This window comes from Corvus cornix, chromosome 3 (genome assembly GCF_000738735.6).
Source record: "Corvus cornix cornix isolate S_Up_H32 chromosome 3, ASM73873v5, whole genome shotgun sequence".
Lineage (NCBI taxonomy): Eukaryota > Metazoa > Chordata > Aves > Passeriformes > Corvidae > Corvus > Corvus cornix.
In genome coordinates, this window is record NC_047056.1 from 85,549,050 (window position 1) to 85,573,760 (window position 24,711).

A 24,711-nucleotide genomic window follows, 5' to 3' on the forward strand; every position below is an offset into this window, starting at 1 on the left:
CACACCGGGAATAATGTGGTAAAGAGCTAGTGAAGCTGAGTGGAACCACCAGTCTGGGAATATTCTGTGAGGCTCAGTCCTGATTCCTGGGAAAAAAAGCCCACAGTAGATATTCTGGCAAGGAAGCTTGGTAACAGTGTGCACAAGTGGTTGGTGTATCAGGAGGCCATTCAAGAATTTGAAGTAAATAGTTTTTCTGAGAAGTTTATGTAGGTGGACAAAGAGAATACTTGAATCTCAGAAAAATTACCAGAGGAGAAAACATTGGGCATAGAATAGGATGATAAAGATTGCCAGATTTGGAGTGAACATTGTATTGCAGGGACGGTTCATGTATTACTGTGTCTAGGGTTTAAAACTGGGTAAGTATGAGTGGAGGAATGACTCTTGTCAGCGAAGCAGCTGTTGATTGTGCTTGTTTGCTTGCTTCAAAATATGGAAAAATGCTGAATGAACGTTCAACTGATTGCTCAATAAAAACAAAATTCTAGACAACTGCCAGATTTGGCTGTGTGCCCTAAATGAATATCCAGATATAGGATACACAGCACTAAGCATGTTCATTTTCGGATAACAGATTTCTGTGAAACATCCTTTGCAATGGATTTAATCATAAGAAAACATAGAAACTAATTACATTTTGAGAACATTTTGATAACTGTGTGTTGAAAACAGTGAATGAAAAGATGCTTCTGTGTACTGCAAGGGATTGCACAGTTCTCATTAGAATATATAATTATAAAATCATAACTAAACTGGTATGCTACTAAAATAGCATTACAATTAGAAATTTTTTTGCTTTAAATAATTTGGTCAAAACAATCTAAAGTAGCTTTTAAACTTTATTACATAGTAAATGGATGCAATATTTATAGGATTCACAGAAGATTGGTTAAAAGCTACTTTTCCTCATATGACAAATAATGATAATTTTTTGGTTGTTTGGGAATTGCAAAGTAAATGGGGGAAAATTAACAAATTGTGTATGGAGAATAAATGAGAGATATAAAAATATGGCAATAGAATTTAAAAGGTCAGCTTCCTCTTGTCAACAGAGGCTCTCTAAAGGCTGCTCAAGATGGGGAACTCAGTGCTGTAGCTACCTTCAGCTTGTATGGTATGAGGTTGATGCAAAAATAAGGAACTGGCTTTTCTAACACACAGCATGCTAATGGTGATACAGGAAAACCTTCATACCATTGCTGTAGTCAGTGGTTTCAGACACAGCCTCAGGAATTTCGGTTTAGATGCCCTGACTTTAAATATGGGACCTTCAGGAAGTGTCAAAGTAGCTAGAGGTGGGATTAAATGAATGGGCACAGGTTAGGTGGTGGAACCATGCAAGTGAAGATGGGGACAGTATTAATGCAAGGGCACTGGTTATTGGGAAGTTGTAGAGGGAGAGGGGACGATCAAAAGGTGGAAGTACATTCAAAAGGAAAAAAGGAAGCAGAGAAGTAGAAGACTGCAATGCAGCCTTGCAGAAAAAAACAGGATTTAAAATACCATGTTAATTACCCTTCTAAAAAAAAGAAGAAACAAGGATGTGGAAGAAATGTAGTCCATAGGGTGCTGGAACACCAATAGTCAGTTAGAAATGATGAGAAATACAGATTCTGCAGAGAAAACTGCCTTTGGTTTTGCTTTTCTTTACATGAGAAAGAACTGCAAGCATGAAGGGCAGAGCATATGTTATATTAGTGTTCATCAAATGAAAGGCAGTGAGGGAAGGAGATGTAAAAAGTTATTCTGAATCTCTTCGCTAGGATTTAAGAAAGTAATCTACTTGAAGATTTGTTTTAAAACTCTAATGCCAAGAGAAGCTACAGGAAATACATTTGCATTAACTGTCATTGCTCTTTAGCAAGTTCCCATGTATCAAACCTAAATACCTCAATGCAGTAATACTTAATAATCATGTCAACATCTAACAATTTCAACTCTCAGCCTTTTTGGAAAGGCAACAGTAGAAGCTAATTACACTTTCCCCAGTGCAACAGCAGTACTTTTTGAGCAAGTTCTCCTAGGCAGTGATGAGAGTGAAAGTGCCCTGTTTGCAGGGTATGGGTGCACTCTTCTGTGGAGTCTCTGAAAATAGTTTTTTCTCCAGGTTGTTCTCTTGCCCTGTCAAGTGAGGGGTGGGGTCTTGTGAATCTGGCCACAGCTGCACCCACATTGAACTTTCCCCTTCTTCTCAGTGATACCCAGGGCCTGGTCCTGCTAACACCCAGCAGTGGTCAGGTCACATGTCAAGCGATTTCTGCCTTGGGGCCTTCTGCCCTGGCTGTTGGAAGAATATTCCAATAAGTATTTTCTTATACTGAAATCACATTTTTCTTTATCCTAGGTTGCACTTAACGTTAACAGTTCTTCTATGCTGTGCACTGAATACCATAGATCATAGCATCATAGAATAGTCAGGGTTGGAAAAAGCCTCTAAAATCGAGTTCAGCTGTTAACACATGACTGCCGTGTTCACTACTAAACGATGTCCCTGAGTGCCACATCTGCACGTCTTCTGAACTTCCAGGGATGGCAGTTCCACCACTTCTCTGGGCAGCCTGCTTCCCTGAATAGCACCATACACTGATGTTTCCACCAGAAATTTTTGTTTATCATGTTGAGCTTCACAAGTTTAGGATTACCAGCTCTTCCCGTAAGGTAACTTCACTTGGTAACTGGTTTCTGACTTCATTCCATTATTCTGTAGAATTTATATGGAGGAAAACACAGTACTTGAAGTATAAACTGGCTGATACCAGGTGGAGCGAGACCACTGCATGTACTGATGGGTCAGTCTGAGTATTCAAGCCAAATGCCCCACAACTTTTTAATTTGTGCTTTGGAAATACAAATGAGATTTCCACAATTTTATATCCAATACCAACTCCATGATATTTTGGAGTATTTTCTCTCCTGCATTATTTGCCTGCGTTTTTCTGAGATCAGGGGTAGTTCATTTTTACCAGTCATATACCTAGTTTCTCTGGAAAACTGGCTTTCTTTCTGCTGAATTTTTTTACATAGTTTGGATATAATTTCTAAGATTAATTAATGTATTGCTTGATTTTGCTTCTGAAATACAAATGAAAATTGTTGAGACCAAACCTAAAACCAACAGTTAAAATATTCAACTAGATGCGTTTCCCCCACTTTCTATGTTGCTATTTATCATTGTCTTTTGTGTACAGTATCTTTCCCAATCTTCTGTTTGATTATGTAGTATAAGATTTACTGTTCTTTTTTAAATGAGAGTATATCCTTCTGGGAGCGGGGAAGCACAGCAATGCAATAAATCTGTATAGATTTATTCTACAGCATGTGACTGATGATTCAAATGAGCTCTCATAATAAGCTTAAAAAGAGGAGAGAGAGAGACAGAGAAGTGTGGTGTGACAAGACTGAAGGAAAGAAAACAAAAATCTTTTGGGATTCAACCATGTTTTGATCACTCCTTTGCTCTTTTGTGTTTGTCAAGGACATAAACGTCATGTATGCCCTGAGGCCAGAGCTTAAAGAACATGAGTCCTGTACTGGTTTGTTATAGCACTGGCACAAGACATTCCCCACCATTGTGATTGCAATCACCTTAAGAAAAAAAAAAATAGAAAAAGAGAAAAAAAGAAAAAAAAAGACTTCGTTGAGATTTGAAGGAGGTGAATTAAAGCATAAGTCTCATTTATTGACTCAGTTTCCTGAAAATGCACCTCTATTAGTGGAAATGTTTTAAAAGCTTTGTGTACCTCTTTGGTGTCACTCAACAATGATGCTTCTAAACCATGGGAATACAAAAATATGTAATGTAGATAATGTCAAATCTATTATATTGTTGGTTTTGAAATATGTTAGTAGGAGGTTTTAATACAAACAGCTGTGTGTTATTTTTAATTTAAATTGTTGTGTTTTATATTTACTGAGAATATGAAAATCACTAAGATATCCTGGTGGTCTTTCATTGATTCTTTCTAAAGCTTCTGTTAAGTTTACAACCTCAACTGTTAAAAAAAATGCATCCTTGCAAAATTTAAATCATATTACACAATTTCAGTAGTGTCAGGTCATTTGTTTGAATCTACCACAGATGTACTGTTACAGCGGGGATTACTGTAACACGCATATATCAAACCAGGAGTCCCGTGGAAAGGAAATATATATGGATGGATTCCTGGTAGATGTTTCAGAGATGTTTATTTCTCCAGCCGCATGGCCGGGGCTCTGCTCAGGAATTGTTCCAGTCACGGGACCCGAGGGTCCTTGGCCACCCCGGGGAACCCAAACCAACCAATGGGAAATGAGGCTGACCAGGGGAAGGGAAACCCCGTGTCTGTTCCCCAGGGCCCATCTCCCAGGGCTACATGGCAGGGGAGGGACCCCAACATCGTACCTATATTTTGGATTAAAAAAGTTACTGTCTTGAAAGAGAAACAATTGCTTAGATAGGAACTTCTGAAATGCTGAGATTTTAAGATCTTAATGATCATAACAATTTGAAAAGTATGAAAATGGAAATACACAGGTGAAATGCCATCCTGAAACAGCAAACTCCAAAGAGACAACTTGTTTTTCTAATATCAGGCAAGCATTTGAACAGACTCAGTGGAAATAAAGGGCTTTTGCAATAAAATACTGTCTTTTTCAGAGTTAATATATGAGAAATAATATTCTGAAGTTTTCTGGCCCTTGTATAGCATTAAATGTCATTCCAAGGTGAAAAGAAAGTTGCATCTGAGGGCAAATACTTTCATTATTACTACAGTCAGTCTGCTTCCAAATTTCACTAACTGTTGAAGCCATCTCATCTCCGCTGAATCTGAAAGTGTTTTAGGTTTTAATTGCCCTGGAGAAAAGTGAGATAAGTTTTGGGAAAAAAGATGATGCTGTGTCACGGCAGGTATCTCCAACAGAAGAACATTTATTTGTTTTTCTCTTTAGCTACCTCACATACAAGCTGGTTCAGGTATCTGCAGAAGTGGAAAGCTGTAATACTCTTTTTATAAAGAAGGATGAGCAAAAGCACCACAAATTCTACTCACAACCAAAAGTCATACAAATACTGCCACTTAGAAATACAGAAAAAAAAAAAAGTGGTTTTCAGGTTATTGTTCAATTTTATGCTATTGTATTACTTCAGCCAGTTCTGGCACAAAATTAATTTTGCAACTCACTAATAAAATGAAAGGAAGGTCCTCGTCATCTATCATGTCTGCTCTAAAATTTTTTTTATTATTATTTTATTATAAGTCTCACATTGTCTGGGATTTGAAATGCTTCATTGCTGCTCTTAGACTTATAAAAATAGGCTGGAAAACATGAGACCCAGACCTGAGACAGCTACAAAGCAAGTGAAACTTTTCCATTAATTTGGATTTTTTTAACTGCCAGATCTTTTGGATTATTGAAGTGGTACTATGGAAAAAATACTATATTTTTTCAGGTAAAAAAAAGAGTTCCAGTCAAGATTATGGCTTTTACTACTGTCTGGTCAAGACAGTAAGAGTAATTGGTTTTCTGCCTGTTTGTGGTTGCCTGGACATTGGGTCTAAGCATCTCTTTATATTTTCATCATAGCAGGTGGAGCTGAAATGGACAATACCTTGACTGTCCCCGTCCCACTCCCTATCCAGAACAACAGAGGCAAAAGCAGGTGTCTCTCTTTACTGCTGGTACAAATCCAAAGCAAGCTGCCATTAACCTCTCAGAGAATAGTCTGCATTAACATAGCTTTTCCTGCATGCCTGCAAAATTACCTTACCATTGTGTACACAAGCCAGACACCGAAAGAGCTTGTCCTGTCACTGCTAAATCAAATTAACTGTAGCTGAAGTCAGATCAAAATGGTGCTTTTATACAAGTTGTTGCGCATCCATCCTGTGCACTGGTATAGGGACCCAGGAATAATACCATGCATACTACTTAGCTGGAAAATGACCCTGAGATACAACTTTGGACCACAGCAAGAAAGAAAACATATTTTTAATCCTTCAAAGTGCAACATTGAATTGTCTAGTATTAGATCTACACACTGAGGGGCTTATCATGGTGTTAAGATAGCTAGACACGAGTGCAGGAATTGGGTAAAGAGGATGCAAAGTATGAGAAGATCAATAGGCACATAGATACAGCTGTACTGCTTACTGCTGTGTGGTGCAGAGAGCTGTGAACTAGTACTGATGGGACTCATTTACTGTGCTCTGAGTTAGCATGAATATGTCACCCTCAGGACTGCTGCCAATAGATCTGCCTTCAGAAACCCCACAGAGCCTCGGCAGCCTGGACCCGGCCACAGGCTCTACAGTGCTGTGAGCAATGAGCCTCATTTAATGATGGGTACGTCTTCAAAACTGGGATGTGTGCAAAAATACGTCACAACCTCCCCTTTCATGCAACCCCCCATACTGGCTGATCAGATCATTCTTAGCTCAAATTACCTTTTTCTCACTTTGGACAAGGAAGAATTAAAGTGAGTTTGAGGGAGAAGAGAAAAGTGATCATCAACATGGGGTATGATAGGTTCACCTATATTTCTTTTGCACAGAGAATGTGAAATTTATGGGTGGGTTTTGTCATACAATCCCTTGCTTCTGCAGCAGTGCTCAGAGGATGTTTTTCTCATGCTACAGGCCAGTTCTGTTCAGCCTTTATTCCTTGCTCATGCTATTATTCTGCTTGCAGCAATGGGAAAAACCTTTCTCAAACTAGTTGCAGACAGTGGTTGAATGCAACAGTATATATCTGATTATATGACAAGAGATGGGAAGGTTTTGCCTGCACAGGTGGGTGGCTTCCTTTCTTTGGGAAGATCTTTTCTCCGTGCTTATATCTGAACATCACAGTGTTTATGAAGTTTTAGCCTACTGAAAAGGATTTAAAACACTGGTCTTCCTGCTGGGATTCTGTCCTTTTATTCATATATATTTTTGAAAGATAAAGTACAGATAATTTATAATCAGCCTTCCAGTTGCTTTACTGTGAAAAACAATTCTATTACAAAATTTTACTATATGCAGAAGTTGACTGTCTCAGAGAATCAGCTAGCACAATGGATTTTTTTTTTAGACAGAAGTTATTACTTCTCAGTTACAGCTGTGTACTGCAAGCAGGGAATTACATTATACTTTACAAAACCCTATTTTCCCCTATCAGGTTCATGTGCAACAGGATTTATTCCTTCAATGATAGTGATATTCTTCAAAGAATAAGATCAAAATAATGTAAAATCAGGATGTGATGAAGTTATATGCAACATTTTCATTTTTCACCACAGTCAGACAGCTATTTCACTTACATTGGATGCCTGGAAAAATGCTGAATTTAAATAAAAGGCAATAGTGCCAGTGAACTATAAGATCATTGAATGAGTTTCAACATGTTACTGATAAGACTGGGAATTTAAATACATACAGGTGTTCCTTATCATCTTTGCTGAGGCAGACAATGCACCTTTGACAGCTTTAAGTATTTGGCGGCTGCAAAGCTGTTTCTTTGTTCACAAAGATACTGTGAAGAGGAAAACATGCCCAGTATCCAAACAAGAAAGCAAACAGACCCAGTTTGTTGTCAGTCGTCCAGGATCACATTCCAGCATGGTACTCTGAACACCATTGTGCTGCCACTTGTCCTGCTGGCACATGTCAGGACAAGGCGTCTGCAATCAAGGCAGCAGATGGTTCTTTGGGTTGCCTAGAATCAGGGTTGGCATGACACATCATTTATGACGTTGCAAAGAGAGAAAAAAGTATTGGCATGAACCTAATAACAGATCTCTGGATATTGAAGGCATCCTGTATTCCATTAATCCCTTGTATTGGGTTGACCCTGAGTTGATGGACAGTCTTTAAGACCAATTACGCTTCTCACAATTTACATACTTAAACCGCACAGAAAGGGGGGACTGCCCCTTTTGTCGGAGCTCGCTTGCTGGGAGGTGGGGGGGCTCCAAGCCTCCCGGCCCCGCCGGGCCGGGCTAGGGCCACTGCCCCTTCCCCCCTTTCCCACCACTGCGGCACGGACCCTGGGTCTCTGGGGGAGACTGTCCCAGAGCCGCGGGCAGCTAAAACCAGCCATGGACTGCCACACAGCTAAAACCAGCCATGGACTGCCCACAGCTAAAACCAGCCATGGACTGCCACAGCTAAACCCATCCAGCGCGGCTTCTGGGGACAGGCGGGTCCCTCTCCTCTCCATGCGGAGCCGGCAGAGTCAACGGGAGCCGGCAGAGCCTCCTGTCTGCAGCCAGCACACTCCGTGCTGAACTGAAGAGGACACCATGCAGCCAGCAGCACAGAGGGAACGAGGCTTTCCCCACCGTAAAGCCTGAACAAGAACACCCTTCAACATGGCGGCTTCAGAGTCAGAGAGAAAGAGAAGTGAGTCATGTGGGACGGAACTGGAAATGGCGACGGGAGAAAAGAGGGCGGCGCCGCGATTCTGGCGCGCACCTTAAAAGAAACTTTCTTGCCTGCCGTGGTAAGAAACTGTAATACCACAAACTGTTTGTCTCTTTAATCCATTTGAAGAACATGGGGGGATGGAGTATCCTCGTGTGCCTGTGAAGATTGTGAAGAATACCTATGCCAGGCTATATAGAAGTAGTAAGAGGCTGTTAGAGACTTGTGGCGGAGAAAGCCTTTGTGTTCAGGCCAAAATAACTCATCCTTAAAAAGATGAATAACCCCATGTGATGGCCCATGTTTTGCAGTGTGAAGGAACTGTGAGATTTTTCATGGGAGAGATGTTCTACACACAGCAGATTGTTTGTTTCCGGGCGGATCTGCTGTTGGTGGCAGTTTGGGAACCACGTGCAACTGAAGGAAAACCCTTTTTTCCTTAAGCATAAGAGAGAGACTTTTCAAGAACTGGAACACTGACTAACATCCCATGTTCTGTTATCCCTTGTGTGAGCTGGGTAAAAGGAGAGAAGTGCTGGGGGGGGGATTTGCTTTAATTTTGTTTTGTTATTTTCTCTTTACTCTTAACTCTATTAGTAATAAAACTCTTTCATTGTACTGCAACTGTTTAAGGTTTTTGCCTGCTTTGCTTTTCTCCTAATTCTTATCTCACAGAAGGAAAATAAGTAAGTTATGAATATTTTGAACCAAAACCACTACATCCCTTCACACAGAACAGTAGCCCCCAAGTTTCTGAAGGGTTTTTCTATTATTGTGCTTGCTAGTTTCATATCTGGTGATACATATGCATTCAGTCCATAACCCATCCATTTAAACCCAGTTAAAGACAACTGTTTGGGGAATATTTCAAGTTTTGACTACACTGGTGAACAGCACAGCATGAGCTGCCTTGAAAACATCTGTGACTGCTGGGCCAACGATTGAATTGCCAGCACTCAATTCTTGGCCAGTTCATTTCATTCTGTTTTGCCAAGCTCCAGAATAAAAGCAACACAATTCTGAGCAGTGATGGCACAATGGTTAAACCCCCCAAAAGTTTCAGTGTTGCAGAAATCTCATGATCCCACTGCTGCTTGTATCCCATTTTCAGTGGTATTTCTGAAAGAAAGGAGTGAAATAGAGAAGAATACAGACCTTCAGTGTGCCTTCCCTGCCACGTCAGCTTGAGTTGTTCTGGGAAATGTTTCCAAGTGTTAGACTGTTTCATATTTTAATGCTCACTATACATTGGCTGAGAGCATTCCACAGAGCAATGAGCGATGACATCAAGGGTTAGAGAACATGCATTCTCTTAGCTGAATTGCTTCATCCAGCCAAACGCAGATACAGAGTGCAGATACCAATCACTGCACTTACATTAATGATGTGATGCTTCTGCAGTGGATCAGGCCTCTATGCCTTAAATAATCTGCAATTAGTATTAAATGACTTTTGCCATGCATTATCAGTTAAATTCTGAGGCGGAGGCCAGTTATCAGAACCTCACTCAGGTATAGCACAAAAATGTCTTCTGAGGAAGAAAGGGAGAAGGAACAAAGGAAGGAAGGAGAGGGAGGGAATGCGAGAAGGTTTTCAGTTACTTTCTCTTCAGAGCTGATGCCCTCTCTAGTCCTTCTGTGTAAGGTCCTCTTCAGTTTGGAGTGAGGTGACCAAGAACACAAGGTTTACAAAGCAAAGGAGAACAGACACCTGAATATATATGGCCTGCAGTCACTAGCAGAGATTTCATTCTTCTGTAAGGTGTTCCCTCTCTCCTGCCTCTGTTACCGTTCATTTTTTGATGGAACTAGATGAACTTAAAGGTCCCTTCCAACCCAAACTACTTGATTATGATGATCGTGAAAGGCAAGGGGGTTGGAACTAGACAATCTTTAAGGTTCTTCCAACCTAAGCCATTCTGTGATTCTATGGTTCTATATTTCATAGGATATAATTTTCTAGTAATATAGTTTGTTTTTAATATGAGATAAAGGTCTTCTGAAGGTTTTGTACTATTACTTGGAGGAGGGTATGTTAAACTCATATGAAACATACAGAAATTAATATCTAGTAAATCTCTCACTTTTTAAGGATTATTTTAGTAGTTGTATTTGTTTTCTTATGGATCATGATCACAGTGTATTTTAAATCACTTCTGCTATGGAAGTTAGTGTCCATTAACAGGAAAAGTTTATTTTGTGAATTCAAAATGTACATAATTTTTCAGCAACTAAAATATATTTTAACATCCTCAAGCATCACAGTACTGGCAACAAATTTTACCAATATGGATAAGTTTAATCCAAGTTCTTTAAAGATGACTTTGATGCATTGAGTACAGATGAAAAGACAGAGCAATATATTAAATTATGTCTATCATCAGTCTGTTCTAATATATGTTCTCCTGTATTTTTCTAAGTAAAACCTTGGGCCTAATTTTTTGACGTGCTCTTGGTAGAAGGTAAGTGGTGGCAGGAGGAAGCAGTGCAGAAATTGCTAGGTGATATACAGCACCTTTGAGACATCATCCAGGTAGCAAGTTTGACATTTGAACTCAGATAGACACAGTAATTAACTCTGGGATGTGGCAGCTCCTGTTCTAGTTTTTCATTTTCATTTTACTCGCTTTCTTGTTTTTTACTTTGGGGTTTTTTTCTACTTTTTTTCTTTTTTTTTCCTTTTGAATGAGAGATTCTGCTTTGTTATTTGCAAAGCAGCAGCTGGAAACATGACTCTGCCCATTTTCTTATCTTATCTTGGCTCTGACTGCATTTAAATTATCAACAATGTTCAAATAGGCTGTGATAATGCAGCACCAGCCCTCTTGCAATGGGAGAGGGATGAATGTGGAATCAGCTTGTTGAAAAAGGAGAATCAGCACATCTGTTGTCTGCTTGACATGGCGTTCAGTATAACAATAGGAAATATTTAAATTGCAATAATTTACTACGATGTGTCTAAACATTACTGGAAAACAGCTCATTAGTTCTGCACCTCTCAGACTGTGAGACACGGGGTTGTGGTGAGGAGCTCTGCACTGGCAATTCCGAATTCTCGGCTTGGATGGCATGCACCACAGTGAAACTTGAATCCCTGATCTAGTGAGATCTTGTGGGAAGTGAGCTATGACTTAAAGAGCTGGAAGACTCTCAATTTACTTACTTGAGACAATTTATTAATTTTTATCATTTGCTACATAATATATTAGACATAATATTTTTAAGGACATGAGTGCAATATTTCTCCTCTATCACATCCATCCATGAAGGAAGAAGTTGCAGTGACAGGAAATATGGTGTTACAATCACTTTTTTGCCCCCTAATTGTGTAGGAAATAGAAACTATTTGCTAATATTACCCACTAAACAGTGAAATTAATAGAATACAGTCTGTTCGTAACCTGATATGAAATTGTTTTGGAAAATTGTCTATTCAGGCCCAATAATAATGGCTGACAGTCCACTCTGTAGTAAAAAATTGAATTGTATTATTATAGAAGCATAGAATTTTTGGGGTTGGAAGGAACCTTAAAGATCATCAAGTTCCAAGCCCCCTACCATGGGCAGGGACACCTTCCACTAGATCAGGTTGCTCAAAGCCCTGTCGAACTTGGCCTTGAACACGTCCAGGGATGGGAAATCTACAAGTTCTCTGGGCAACCTATTCCAGTGCTTCACCACCTCACAGTAAAGAATTTCTTCCTAATATCTAATCTAAACCTACTCTCTTTCAGTTTAAAGTAACTCCCCCTTGTCTTACCATTGCATGTCCTTGTGAAAAGTCCCTCTCTAGCTCTCTTGTGAACCCTCTTTAGGTACTGGAAGGCTTCTATGAGATCTCCTAGAGCCTTGTTTTCTACAGACTGATTATCATGTTGAAGATATTACCCCAAATAAAGTATTTGTTGCAACCAAATCCAGCGTTGAAATTTTCTTTGTTCTGTCAGCAGGCCTGCAGCCCAGTTTCTCTGTTTGCTGAACAAGCCTAGACAGAGCAAAGCAGATGGAACTAACCAGCATGGTTAGCCATCCAGTGCAGAACTCAGAGCATGTGGATTTGTGCTCTACTCTTCTACTGAGAGCTAGCTCCCACCTAGGTCTTGAACAATGTTGTCAGGGTTTGTATGACCAAAGCATTTTATGTGTGGATGGGAATATCATCACTGAAAGGTGTAATTTAGCCACAGCATGACCAGCCCACACTGAATCCTGAAGACTAAAAAAGCTTAGCTGTGGGTATGTGTCTGCATAAGGCACTGCCGTGCTCTGCAGCAATAGCTCCTGTGAGGACTTCTCATCTGCAGTGACATGTATTAGCTTAAGTAATATATTATTAGCACTGCATCTTTTTATTGGTCCAGACAACATGGTGACTTAAACTGTCAGCCTGACTATTCAAACAGTCATTGCTGAGCTGGAACTTCTGAGGGAAATGTGAGGAGGTCTCTTGTCGGATTGGCAGCAGTGGGAGCAAGCCCAGAGGGCGGGCAGAGGGCAGATAAATCCAAAAAGGACATCATCCACATCCATAACCAGTAGGAGTTTAAAAACCCCAGCTGATCAGGTCTAACTCAGTTAAATGTAAATGTAGTTTTACACAGTAAATAATTAATTCCATACGCTTCCTACTTCATGTTCTTTTCTTTGCCTTAGCTAGATCACGTCTCACTTTAAAAAGCAAACAGACTAAAGCTAAATGTCAGAAGAGTTTATTTCCAGATGAGTGATACAATTATTAACAAGCAAGTAATCAAGCCATCAGATAATATACAATTCAGAGCATAACTTTGACATTTTGACTAAGAGTATAAAAAGTGCAATTAAATCGATGCACTTCCCTAATAGAGTTCTTGCTTTAAAATTCTGGATGGCTAAGGTTAACTCATAATGATTTAATTAATAGTTTTTAAAAATACACTTGATCACTGCTATCTGTTTCTGCAGAAAATCATTAAAGCTCTTTAGTGAAACTGGCTGTCTATCACAAAGATTGTCCTATCTTATTAATAAAACTTTTAATGGAAATTTGTATGTATTATAAATTTCAGAGGCAAATATATAAAGGTATAATACAAAAGAGATAATCTATAGAGCCATCTTAAACAAGTCTACATGTTAAATAGCCTCAAGTATATTTTATTCTCAAGATAAACATAGGAATTTTTGTTTCAGGTCCATAAACACAATTTATATCTCTCCTTTATGTAGAGAAGTCACAAAATATAAATCACAGAGAAATAATGTTTTCGGTAACATGTCTTGCCTTCACCAATCGTAATGATTAAATTAAATTGAAAAACTCCTGTAACATTCATGAAATTCAGATTTCAAAATTATACATTTTCTTAAAATGTCAGAATGATAATACAATCCAAGGGATTTAAATACCCATTTCAATTTCTCCTCTCCATCTCCCCAGTTCCAGTTTTCTATCATCTGGCAGCTGAACAAGTTGGAACACTACAAAAGTACATCAGAAAAATGTGTCATTCATGTACAATTACTCATATGCAGTATTGCTATAAGCTGTGGATCCAGTTAGTCAGGTGCAGTCCACTGAAATCATATATCAAACTCATTAATCCAGCATTTTAGAGTAAAATTGTTCAGTAGGACAGCTGGTTTTAAAATTATGAGCTGGTATCTTCCTTCTCAACTAGAGTTGCACCAACTTAGTGGAAAGGGTTTAATCTTACTCTCTTGAGTAGCTGGGTACATTCAGTCTTTCTGATGTTTCTCAAGTGAAGTTTCTCAAGGAAATTTTATTGTAAGTCTGAGTGGACTGATGGGAATGGAAAACAGTAATAGAAAAAAAATGGCTATGAGACATGGTAAGTTGAGAAAGTGAAGATATTTCACTGTTTTTCAAATGCTATAAAGACACATCATTTCAAAATACGTATGCCTAGAAATTAGAGTTAAACAAAACCCAAACATGTTTAAACTGGAAGCAGAGTCGAGTCTTTGCCTTCAATACTCTTTAGAACAGTTTGGTAGTGTTACAATGACTGAACCTTGATTTTCCCACAGGAAGAATATGTTGTCAGTAGATGGGTAAGTACCACAGCTCTTTGTACCCAACTATCTTTTTCTGCTGGCAGCTCCTGTGTGCACTATCTTAATCCACGCCTCTGCCTTTTCAGAGTTTTATCTGAAAAAAGAATCATAAACTCAGACTCAGAAATCCTATGGGACCAGGATAGGATTATTTGTTGAAAAATATTCAGGGTCTGCAGTATGTCACTTCTGTAGTGACAACAATAGAATTAATAATTGAGGCTGGTGACCCGAAAGCTGTGCGTAAACATTTGAAATGGACTTGGGCCGAGGTTTGTGTCAGTGATCAATGTGCTGTTCATCACACTTGGGTAAAGCTGCCATTGCTGATGCTGTATTCAGATGCTACAGTAATTACTATGCCACAGATAAGTTGCTTGATACAATAAACAAGGAGGTGAAGACACATTTTGATGAGTGTAGTTGACGTTTGCTTGTTAAAGGGAAAGGGGAACATCCTTACTGAAAAAGGAAACATGGCATATTCTTTTGAACCTCCCTCTAATAAAATTTTAGTGAAAGACATTGGTTTTTTACCCCCATGTTTTGCCTTGTTCTCTATTAACATGTATTTCAGTAAGGATGTATATAAGACAGGATGAGCCTCTCATTAAAAAAAGGAAATTATTTTACCTGAAGCATCACCTCAGTGCTGGTGCTGTGTTTGACCTATGTGTAGATTCAGCAATTTTGGGGAAGAATTCCATTACATTAAAAGGACACACAAACTCTGACACCACTAATAGCAGCCTGAAGGAGGATTCTGAGGACTCTAAAGGGGGTGTGTGATGTTGGCTTTAGGTAGCATTGGCGTGGAGGCCAGTAGGCCAAGGTAAAGGACAGAAGTCTACTTGTTCTGCAGTGCTGACACAGTGCTACAAATGATACAACAGTCCAGAATGCAGCTTGTAATTTGATGGCTTCCATGACTGTTTTGAATGGTCTCAGGAACCACTGCTATATCTTTGTAGTCCAAACATAGGTAGCCTAAAGCTATTTCAGCTCTCTCATGTGTGCTCAATTGTCATGTTCTTTATTATGCCTGTGGGTACACAATACAGATTGTCTTCTGTTTTTCTGACAGGAAAAAAGGATCTAAATTTAAAGCATACTGGCTGTATTTCAATTATGGGCAGATTTCTTTTCAGCTGAAGCAAATCACTCTTCTTGACATGCCATCAGAGTCACAGATGACTGACCTTCAGGCTACAGTGCAAGAGATGTCTATTGTATTGAGCAGCTGATTGACTAGTTATGGGGTTTTTTTCCTTGGGTTTTTTTTGCCAACAGCATATCTGGTTTGGGTTTTAATCTTTTTATTTAATGCCCAGCTGCCTTAGCAGTCCACTTGAAGAACTAACATATGAAACATATACGTTTTATGTCTGTTGTTTGTAATTAATCATCAGTGATTATGATGTGTAATTATCTGTCCCATTTAATTCAGTATCAGTAATGGATGTATATTAAAGTTACTTCAGCCATCTGCATATTTTTCCTGCCAGCTCCTATTCAGAGACCAGCTTTTGAAGGCATTTTTGAGCAGAGTAAGATGGCCATCTGCTAATCCTGACCATGCACATATTTTAAGATATGTTGATTTGATTATGTAATTGTAAATTAATTGTAAATAGGGAACCTGATATATGCAGTTGAAGACTGTGTTATCAGTTTGTTGATCAATAATTACTTAAGTAATTTCTTACCATTTTCCCTTTCTAAATCTTGGAGATTTCCCATTTCTTGTTTAGATATTTTTGAAGCTTCTGAAACTGTTTACTATTCAAGGCAGGATATTTTAGAAAGAGTATACTGTACCCTGGTAAAGGACAGCAATTATTCCTCTGTTTATTAATCTAATCCCTGTAACAGTTTATTATTTTCAATTTAAAAAATGCTGTATGTATTTATGGCTAGGAGTATATTTTCATACTGTTTTCATTGCCCATTTAAGTAGTAGTAACCAGTTGGCACGTAAGGAGTTCACTTTGAAGTCTGTGTTAGGTATCATTATTCATCTTTAGAGCTCACCTTCCTCCTAAGCCTCAAAAGAGCCCACGTGAGTAAGGATCTGGCTTCATAGTGTATAAAAAGGGTAGTGGGAACAATCTGTAATACCCTCTACCATTTCCCTGCACTGTCTGAACATTGTGGGAAAAAACCCTGTCTCTTCTGCCAGATGATGCAAATTCAAACTCTTTTTCTTCAAAACAATACTAATCTGACCTTTTACAATTTCTTCTTCTCACTGTGAATCCTTTTCAGTCTTGTCCTTAAAGTCTTTAACTGTTCAGGCAAGACCTACAAGTTTTCTTCATGGAAAACTCTTTACAAGGGAATTTGGTGCAGGCTGTAATGGATTCCCAGACTGCTTTATTAGTTTTGTTTTTACATGAAACTAATTTATTTATCTGTTCACTTACTGAAATCTGAACTTCAATTTTGAAATTGAATTTTCACTACACTGAGTACAGTGGGCCTTTCTTCTGACTATACATTCTGGTTAAACATGGACTTTACACAGAAATATCTGGCTATTTCCACCTACGAGAAAGAGCCAGAATTAAATGTATAAATGAAGTTTACTTGTAACCCATTTACAAATGTAGTAAAAAATAGTTTTTTCAAATAACTGATTCATCCTTGTGGAAAGAAAAATACAGAAAATATTCTTAAAGAAAGAATGGTTTTGAAAATTAAGAGTTAGCAAGATATTTAATAATTTGAAAATGTTTATGCAAAGTGATTCTGTATTCCTGAATTAACTACTAGGTTTTTTTATATCAAAAAACACTCTTTTCTTTTGGCCAAAACTTTTTTTGGCAAAAGAATTGTTCATTAAAACATTTGACCCAACATTTTTTCCTACAGAAGTGAAAATTAATATTTAAAAAATTCTTATAGGTAACTATCACAGATACTTTAATGCCTGATTTCTGAAATGTCATCCAATAATCAAAGAAGTTACTCTTCATTTTTTTTTACTGTGTTAAGCAAAAGTTAATAAAATCCACATATTGCAAGAGTCACAATATAATGCTAGACTTTTTAATTCAGGAAAGATAGAAAATTAGATAAAACTGTGATCTCAAACTACTTTTTTGTTTGCTTGTTTTTTTACATTTAGGATGGAAATGTGACGTATTTTCCCTAATATTTGGAATTATTTTCTAACTAAATCAACCTTATCAAGCAGCTAGAATGCTGCCAGGTCAAGATTCTGCCCCAATCCCTCCCTGTTCTCTCTCAGCAAACCTGGGTCTGGTACTTAATCATGGATTTATCCAAGATTCTTTCATTGCCATTTCACTAATAAAACATATAAAAGGCAACAGAGAAAAATGAAGTCATCACCTGAAAAGTCTCTATTAAAAAGGCAACTTACTTCTTCTGAATGTTATAAACTACACCTGCTGTGAGAGATTTACTGTGTATGTTTAATATAATCATGTGTCACCGTGGTTTCTTACTGTACACATCTCTTTTATTAGAATCAGTGATTCAAACATAGGTTTCCATGGATGATCATGCACACTAATTTTAACAATTTATCCTTTCCATGGAAGCATTGTACTCTAATATATTCCTTTTTTTTTTCCTTTGTTTTTTGGCTTATAATTAAATGCTGTAATTTTGTAATTTTTATAAAGTGGGCAAAACACCAATAAAAAGATTTTTAAAAAATGTGCTTGAGGGTAAAGGTTTGGACTGTTAATGGTACACAGTTATTTTTCTTTTTCCTTTCCAGTGTGTTACAATTTCAATGTTTTCCTTTCATTGGCTTTGACTAATCTTTTTATAGTATAGCATACATGGAGCTATTGCCAATGCAATCTAAAACAGCATGTGACAAGTAGCAAACAGCCCATCTAATTTTAACCTTCTCTGCCTGCATACATGTTTTTTGTCCTTGTAGCAATAGAATTCCTCATCTGCCTGCAGCTGAGATCTAAACTAAACACTGCAGTCACGTAAATATGTAAGAAAGCACATTCAGTTTTTAAAGCTAAACTGAAACAGCTTGGATGTGGGGGCAAAAACAGACTTAATAAAGCCTTCATGGAAGTCTTCAGCATGGTTAGACAACAGGAATTCTCCTCCTTATTTGGTGTGTTATTCCTCATACTGAGAGCATTTAAAGGAATATTTGATTTCTGATGATATTTCTGTTCCCAGTTCTGATGTTCATGTTTCTGTTGGTCTCTGCTCTTCAGCACAGATATTCTATCTGTTTTATGAGAATATTTAAAATCATAGGTACAATGCAATGTGCAGAAAAGCAAGGGATCCCCTTGCAGTGTTGCCATGTTTTCAGGAAAATGCATTTAAAGAAAAGTCAAGAAGGTGGGAAAATAATGAATCTGAAGAGTGTAAAAAGGAAATGAAACAGTGAAGAAAGGACATCATTTTATGAGAAATATTTATACTGGAAACATTGTCTTCTAGCTGCCAATTGTTCTCTGGAAGTCAAATTATGCAAGAAAATCAAGACTAAGAACATGACAAAACTACATTTTTTAATACTAAAAAAAAAGCATAGTCTGGACATGAAAACTACTGATGTCTGAGAAATCAAAGGTCAGAGCCACAGAAGAACTTCTCATAATGCAGCTTTTATAATATTTGATGTAAGATAAAGACATGATTCTAGTAAACCTGCACACTGGACTGGGATTTACATGGAAAGACTACTAGCAGGTGGATCCAAACAGTTTTAGGTAATAAGAAGTCCACTTTAGTTCAAAAAAATACAACTGTAAGTGCCTCAAGAATTGTTCTGGTAAAAAAAGACATGCCCAAAGACTTTAGGTCAAATAAAAGTACTGCTGGGCATTACCTACACCTTGATTTTAATTCTCTGAATTCTTCATTAGCCCCACTTTCAGCCTGTAGGTATTTATGTGGATCCTAAAAACGGGATTGAAAGAAACCAGCAGGCCATCTGGACTAGGAGCACAGGTACCAAGGAAAAAACCACTGAAAGTGCTTTGGAAGGACTCTCAGATGGGTCATGCATTGAGACAGGTAAAGGACAGACTCTTGTGAGTCTTCCTGAGTTTTAAGTGTGGAGCACCACAGGGGGTTGTATGAAGATCTTTAGGACTGGAACCTAGGCACCCATGGATTCTAGCAGAAGAGTTAGTCTTTTGGGCAGAAAACACACTGAAGCAAAGAGGGGGTTCAGATGCTACTGTTGAGTGAGTTTTCATTTAAAGCATCTAAAACCCGTTTGTTTCAGATCCAAACCCCCGTTCCTTTACTGCCCAGCACTTCATGCAGTCATTTCAAGTCTTCTAAATGGCTTGTTAATTTCTAGCAGTGCCTTGGAGCCAAAAAAGCTGGTTCTTATAGATCAAGATTAGTACAAAATTGAAAGAGCACTGTTAGGTCAATTGCTTTACTTGTTTGCATACTATAAACTACAGGGATACATTATGACTCTGATGGATCTGCTTATTTTAATATTGTGGGCTGCCTTGTACAAACAACAAACCAAAACCCAAACCACTTCTTCACTACCATTAGAACAGCAGAGAGCTTTTAAGATAGGAGTGGTTTTTTTTGTATTCTTGAGGCCTCTAATGTTCCCCTCACCATGTTTGGTTTCATTGTATTGACAGCTCAGAATAATTTCTACAGATGGACGAAAAAGAAAGAAGCAAGCTGGTGTTTCAGATAAACTGTTAGTATGAAAGTTAACGAGTCTAATAACAGCTGAAAGTAATTTTAGGTAATTTGCCTGTTGGGTGTGGTACTACAGAAACTTAAACTGATCTCATATTTGGGCTGTTATATTCCTACTCTCATCTCCCAAAGCCTTAAATAACCTTCACCCCACACCTGCAGGGATGCCTCCTTCTGCTTCCATGGGCAGCTCATCCAAGGAAATAAATGATCATGGAATGATTCCTACTAAATATAAAGCAAATAGTTTTCTATTGGTTCTTTATACCACTTTATACCATTTATATCAAATGAGTGGTTTGCCAGGGCAGTGGAGGCTGGGAGGAAAGCCCTGAGCAGCCAAGGCTGATGGTCACATAAACGGGCATGAAAAAACCATGATCTCTTTTGGGGAATTAAAGGTAGAATTGGGTTGTGAGCTGTAAAACCTGCCTGCAGAGGCACATGGCAGCACAAAGGAGCACATGGCAGCACAAAGGAGCACATGGCAGCACACAGAGGTTTGTCTCCACCGTACCCTGGGGGGAGGAGGTGTCACACGGCAGACCCCTGCAGGGACGGGTGAACAGCGAGTGACCATCCCACAGAAGGACATTGAGAAAGTGTGTTGCCATGGGATGGGTCACATAGTGAGAATTACCATATAAGGAAATACTGTGGCTTAGAAAAGTGTATAAAACCAGCTCATTTCTTTGAATAAACGATTCAGATTCCCTGCTGGTCTGGGTCTGTGATTCAATTGCTGACACTGTCTGCTTTAGCAGTTCTCAGATTTTGCATTGTCATTTTGGACCTGCTGCAAAGGTGATCCATGTTATCATCTACAAGCTGGTGAGAGCAAGGTGGGTTTTGTAATGCCTGGTGTTGCTGAAGCAAGAGGAGTTAGTTACTCATGTCCTAAAATTAAACAAGTGTCAGCTTGATCCGGCCTCACTAGGGAAAAGAAGTCTGCTGAATACTGTCAACCACACTGAAATAAATGCAAAAAAAAAGGAGACTTCTTTCACTCATCTTCTTCACAGTCAGAAATCTGGCATGGTATACACAACAATCATGTATAAAATTTTCAAGGTCACTTGTGCCCTTTTTTCTTACTTATCAGCTTAAAAGATGCATTCTGATTACCAAAGAAGATATGTCCCATTTCATTTTCTTATTGGAAATCATGTGTTCAGTTTCTTCTAAAGGAGTTAATGTAACACCCATCAAAAGAATATCTGCATTTGTCACAAAGAATTTCATGATCTAGTGGAACAAACACATAGAATTTCTGGAGAGAACCAGAGCTTTTTTCTGGCACAAGGAATATTTAGATAATTTTCTCAGGTTACCACATGCTGTTTATCATTATTAACCACATCTGAAAAGTCAAGTGAAAACCCAGTAATCTCCAAAAGTGTGGCATAGATGGAAAGAGCCACCACAAGCACAAGAAGCATCAGAGGTGAGTATTAGCATATGAACACTTTACAGAGGGCCTTGTCCAGCAGGACAGACCAAAAGCAATGATTGTTCTAGAAAAGGATGGCAACATATCAGCAAGTTTGTGTCTTCTCTTCGTATCTTCTACAAGGAAATATTTTTACTTGCATTGGATTTACCCTTAGTAAGTTAGTACCAGAACTGAGAGAGACGACAAAGTGGTTTGGAAGCTTCAAGTCAGTGGAACTCTCCTGCAAAAGAGTAGTGAAAAGGGACCCTTAAGAATAATGAGTACAGCCAGCTAACACAGTGAAGCTGGCTCTACTGGCAGTTTAAGGCATCCTAGCAAAGGAAAACTTTCAATTGACTTTGAGCAGGTTTTGAGTCCATAACTTGCTTAAACAATCTGAAGTATAGAAAAGACTGCTATTCGCACTCAGCATTGGGTTCAGACTCTGGTTGCTACCTCCTCCATACCTTGACAGTGTTAGGGAATTTCCAGCACCAAAACTACAGCAGAATTTAATGCTCTATGCAGCACCCTAACAACAATATCCAGGGATAAAGGGATTATTCTTATTTTCTTATTTTGTTTAATAATTGACTTGTGTAGTAAAGAGTGTAATTTTATGGAATTCTTTATAAATTTATTTCCTGATAAATAATTGATGACTATCAAGATTATATCTCTGGGGGCGTTCAGTCAGTCTGCAAGGTAAACTTGGCCCTTGGCTCTACTGCCATAGGGCACAGCACCATCCCAGCCAAGATGCTTGACACCATCCTCACTTTTTCAACTGGATGAGCTAATTGAGCACATCATCGTTCTGGCACTTTCTGGGATCAGCAGCTTTACTGTTCATTCATGTTCTTGGTCATGCACAGGCACAGCAGGATCAGCCTTCCTTGGAAATGTCTGGCTTTCTGAGCAATGTGAAACACCACTGAATCCAAGGTGAAGGTTTTAGGAAGCAAAGATTGTCCCGCTTCAGAGTAGCAGCAGAACCAAATACCCAACATGTGCTGGTACAGGTTGAGGGTCCAGGCACTTGGGCTTCATGTGGCGTCCTGGCATCTGCTTCTCATCTGCACCACCTCCTGCTCAGGTGACATGGACATGGTGCCAGTGTCCCATTGTCTTTCTTCTACCTCACTAATCTTCAGGAAATCCAGATTCCTGCTGAAGCATATACACATGAATATTTGTCCTGATTTTCATAACATGAATGCAGATACACCCTCTGCCCCCAAAAGCATATGTGCACTTTGGCATTATTTAGAATCGTTATTTCTGGAAAATAATTGTAGCATTGAACCTTCATGTCCTTGGCTCCTCCAGGAGAATCCAGATCTTGGGCTGATGTTCCCCAGCTGTGTGCATAGTGAGTGATGAGATCTGGGATGCATCACTATGAGAAAGTAGAGAAAGATGTGGGTGAGCATAGCTTATAGTTTTGGTAGCCTCAATAATCATAAATACAATATGTATCTAATGCTCCAGAAATAATTGCTTCATAAATTTCTTAAGAGCACATAGGAAAAATCTTATCCTTCTTGGAGGGTCTCAGATACCCACTGCAGCTGACAAACACAAACATTTTTCTTTTTTGAGATTTTCATTTCAAAGACTCAGTCATGAATACATCTGATGATAATCTGTTTCTAGCTCTGTGTTTTATACATCTTTTATCTGTACCAAAGCACATCCAGGGGTGAAAGACTGGACCTACCAATATTCATTTACTAAACAGTTTACATTTATGCCTCAAGGCCTGCAATGGGAATCCAAATGGGGCATCTTTAGGCTGACAGGCAGTGACCCTCCCTTGATATAAGCACAGGAAGTTCACAAGACTGACTGCTACATCCATATGTCTTTTAGCTCAGACACAGACTTGACTTGCAGCTACAGGCTTACATTGTGAAAGTATCTGGATTTTGTAACGTTTTGCAACCCACATATCCTACGTACCTTTTAAAGAAATTACATCTGACACATTCATAAATTGCTGTGAGTCTTGGGAGTGGGGTGGTTAGGCTGAATTGCTTCCTTTACACCTCCAGGACTGTCAGGGTTAGGGTCAGTGTGACACAGCAGAGCCAAAAGCAGAATGCAAGTCTGGGCATGGTCACTTGGATGGGAGAGACAGTTTCTTTGTCATTCTCTCATCTCAAAGGTGGAGTAGTTCCAAACAGAAGCGCTGAGGCACCACACATCACTTATAAAAATTAATTCTCCCAATTGCTGTCTTTACTTAAATGCTACCTGTGTAGCTTTCACAGTGACACATCCTCCTCCTGCTCAGTCTGAGACATGTGAGGAGGTGATGGAAGGCAGAATGCATGGTTAAAGTGTTTTACAGTTCATAGGGTAAAAAACCTTCATGCCATAAACACAGACAATAAGAGAGCTGAAAGATAATTATGTGTTACCTCATGATTTATGTGATTTGGTTTCTATGGATTTTTCCAATCCTTGTAAGAAAATGCTTTGCAAGTTTTTTGGTAAGTTTCTTCATGATTTTTTCATTTTACATGGCAGTCAAAGCAGTAAATGAGAGGACGCAATTTGTGTTTGACTTATGATGTTGTAACGAAGCATAAAAATGTGCATGATTCTACCAATCTGTGACTCAATAGCTTTTATGAGCACAACTCTTGTATCTGTACTATGGTGTATTAGAAAATATTAGATCTATAAAAACACGTTAGGTGTATTAGCATACAAGATGTATCAGAATAAAAGACTTACAAGAATAAAATTACAAAGATGACTAATGAAGATAAAACAGTTAAGCAATTTGAATTTCTAATAGTCAATAAAATAGATAAGATGGCTATTGTAGAGGCATGTTACATGTTGGCTGACTTACCATGTTTTACTAACACAGGCTGATGGCATGTTACTTTATCTATACATCTGTACACAAGGGAAACAGGAAAGAGTCTTAGAGACTTGGTTGTAAGAAATAAATATGAGAAATCTAGGAAGAAGAAAAATTTTAGATAGGTATTTTTGGTTTTTTTAGAATTGTTATTGATGAATCTGGAAGACAAAGGAGATATATTCTTGACTCATGCATGTTAAAACTATTCAAAATAGCTATTGATAATATCTACATGTTTTATAACCAAAAAGCTTGTATAAAACAAGTTAATAG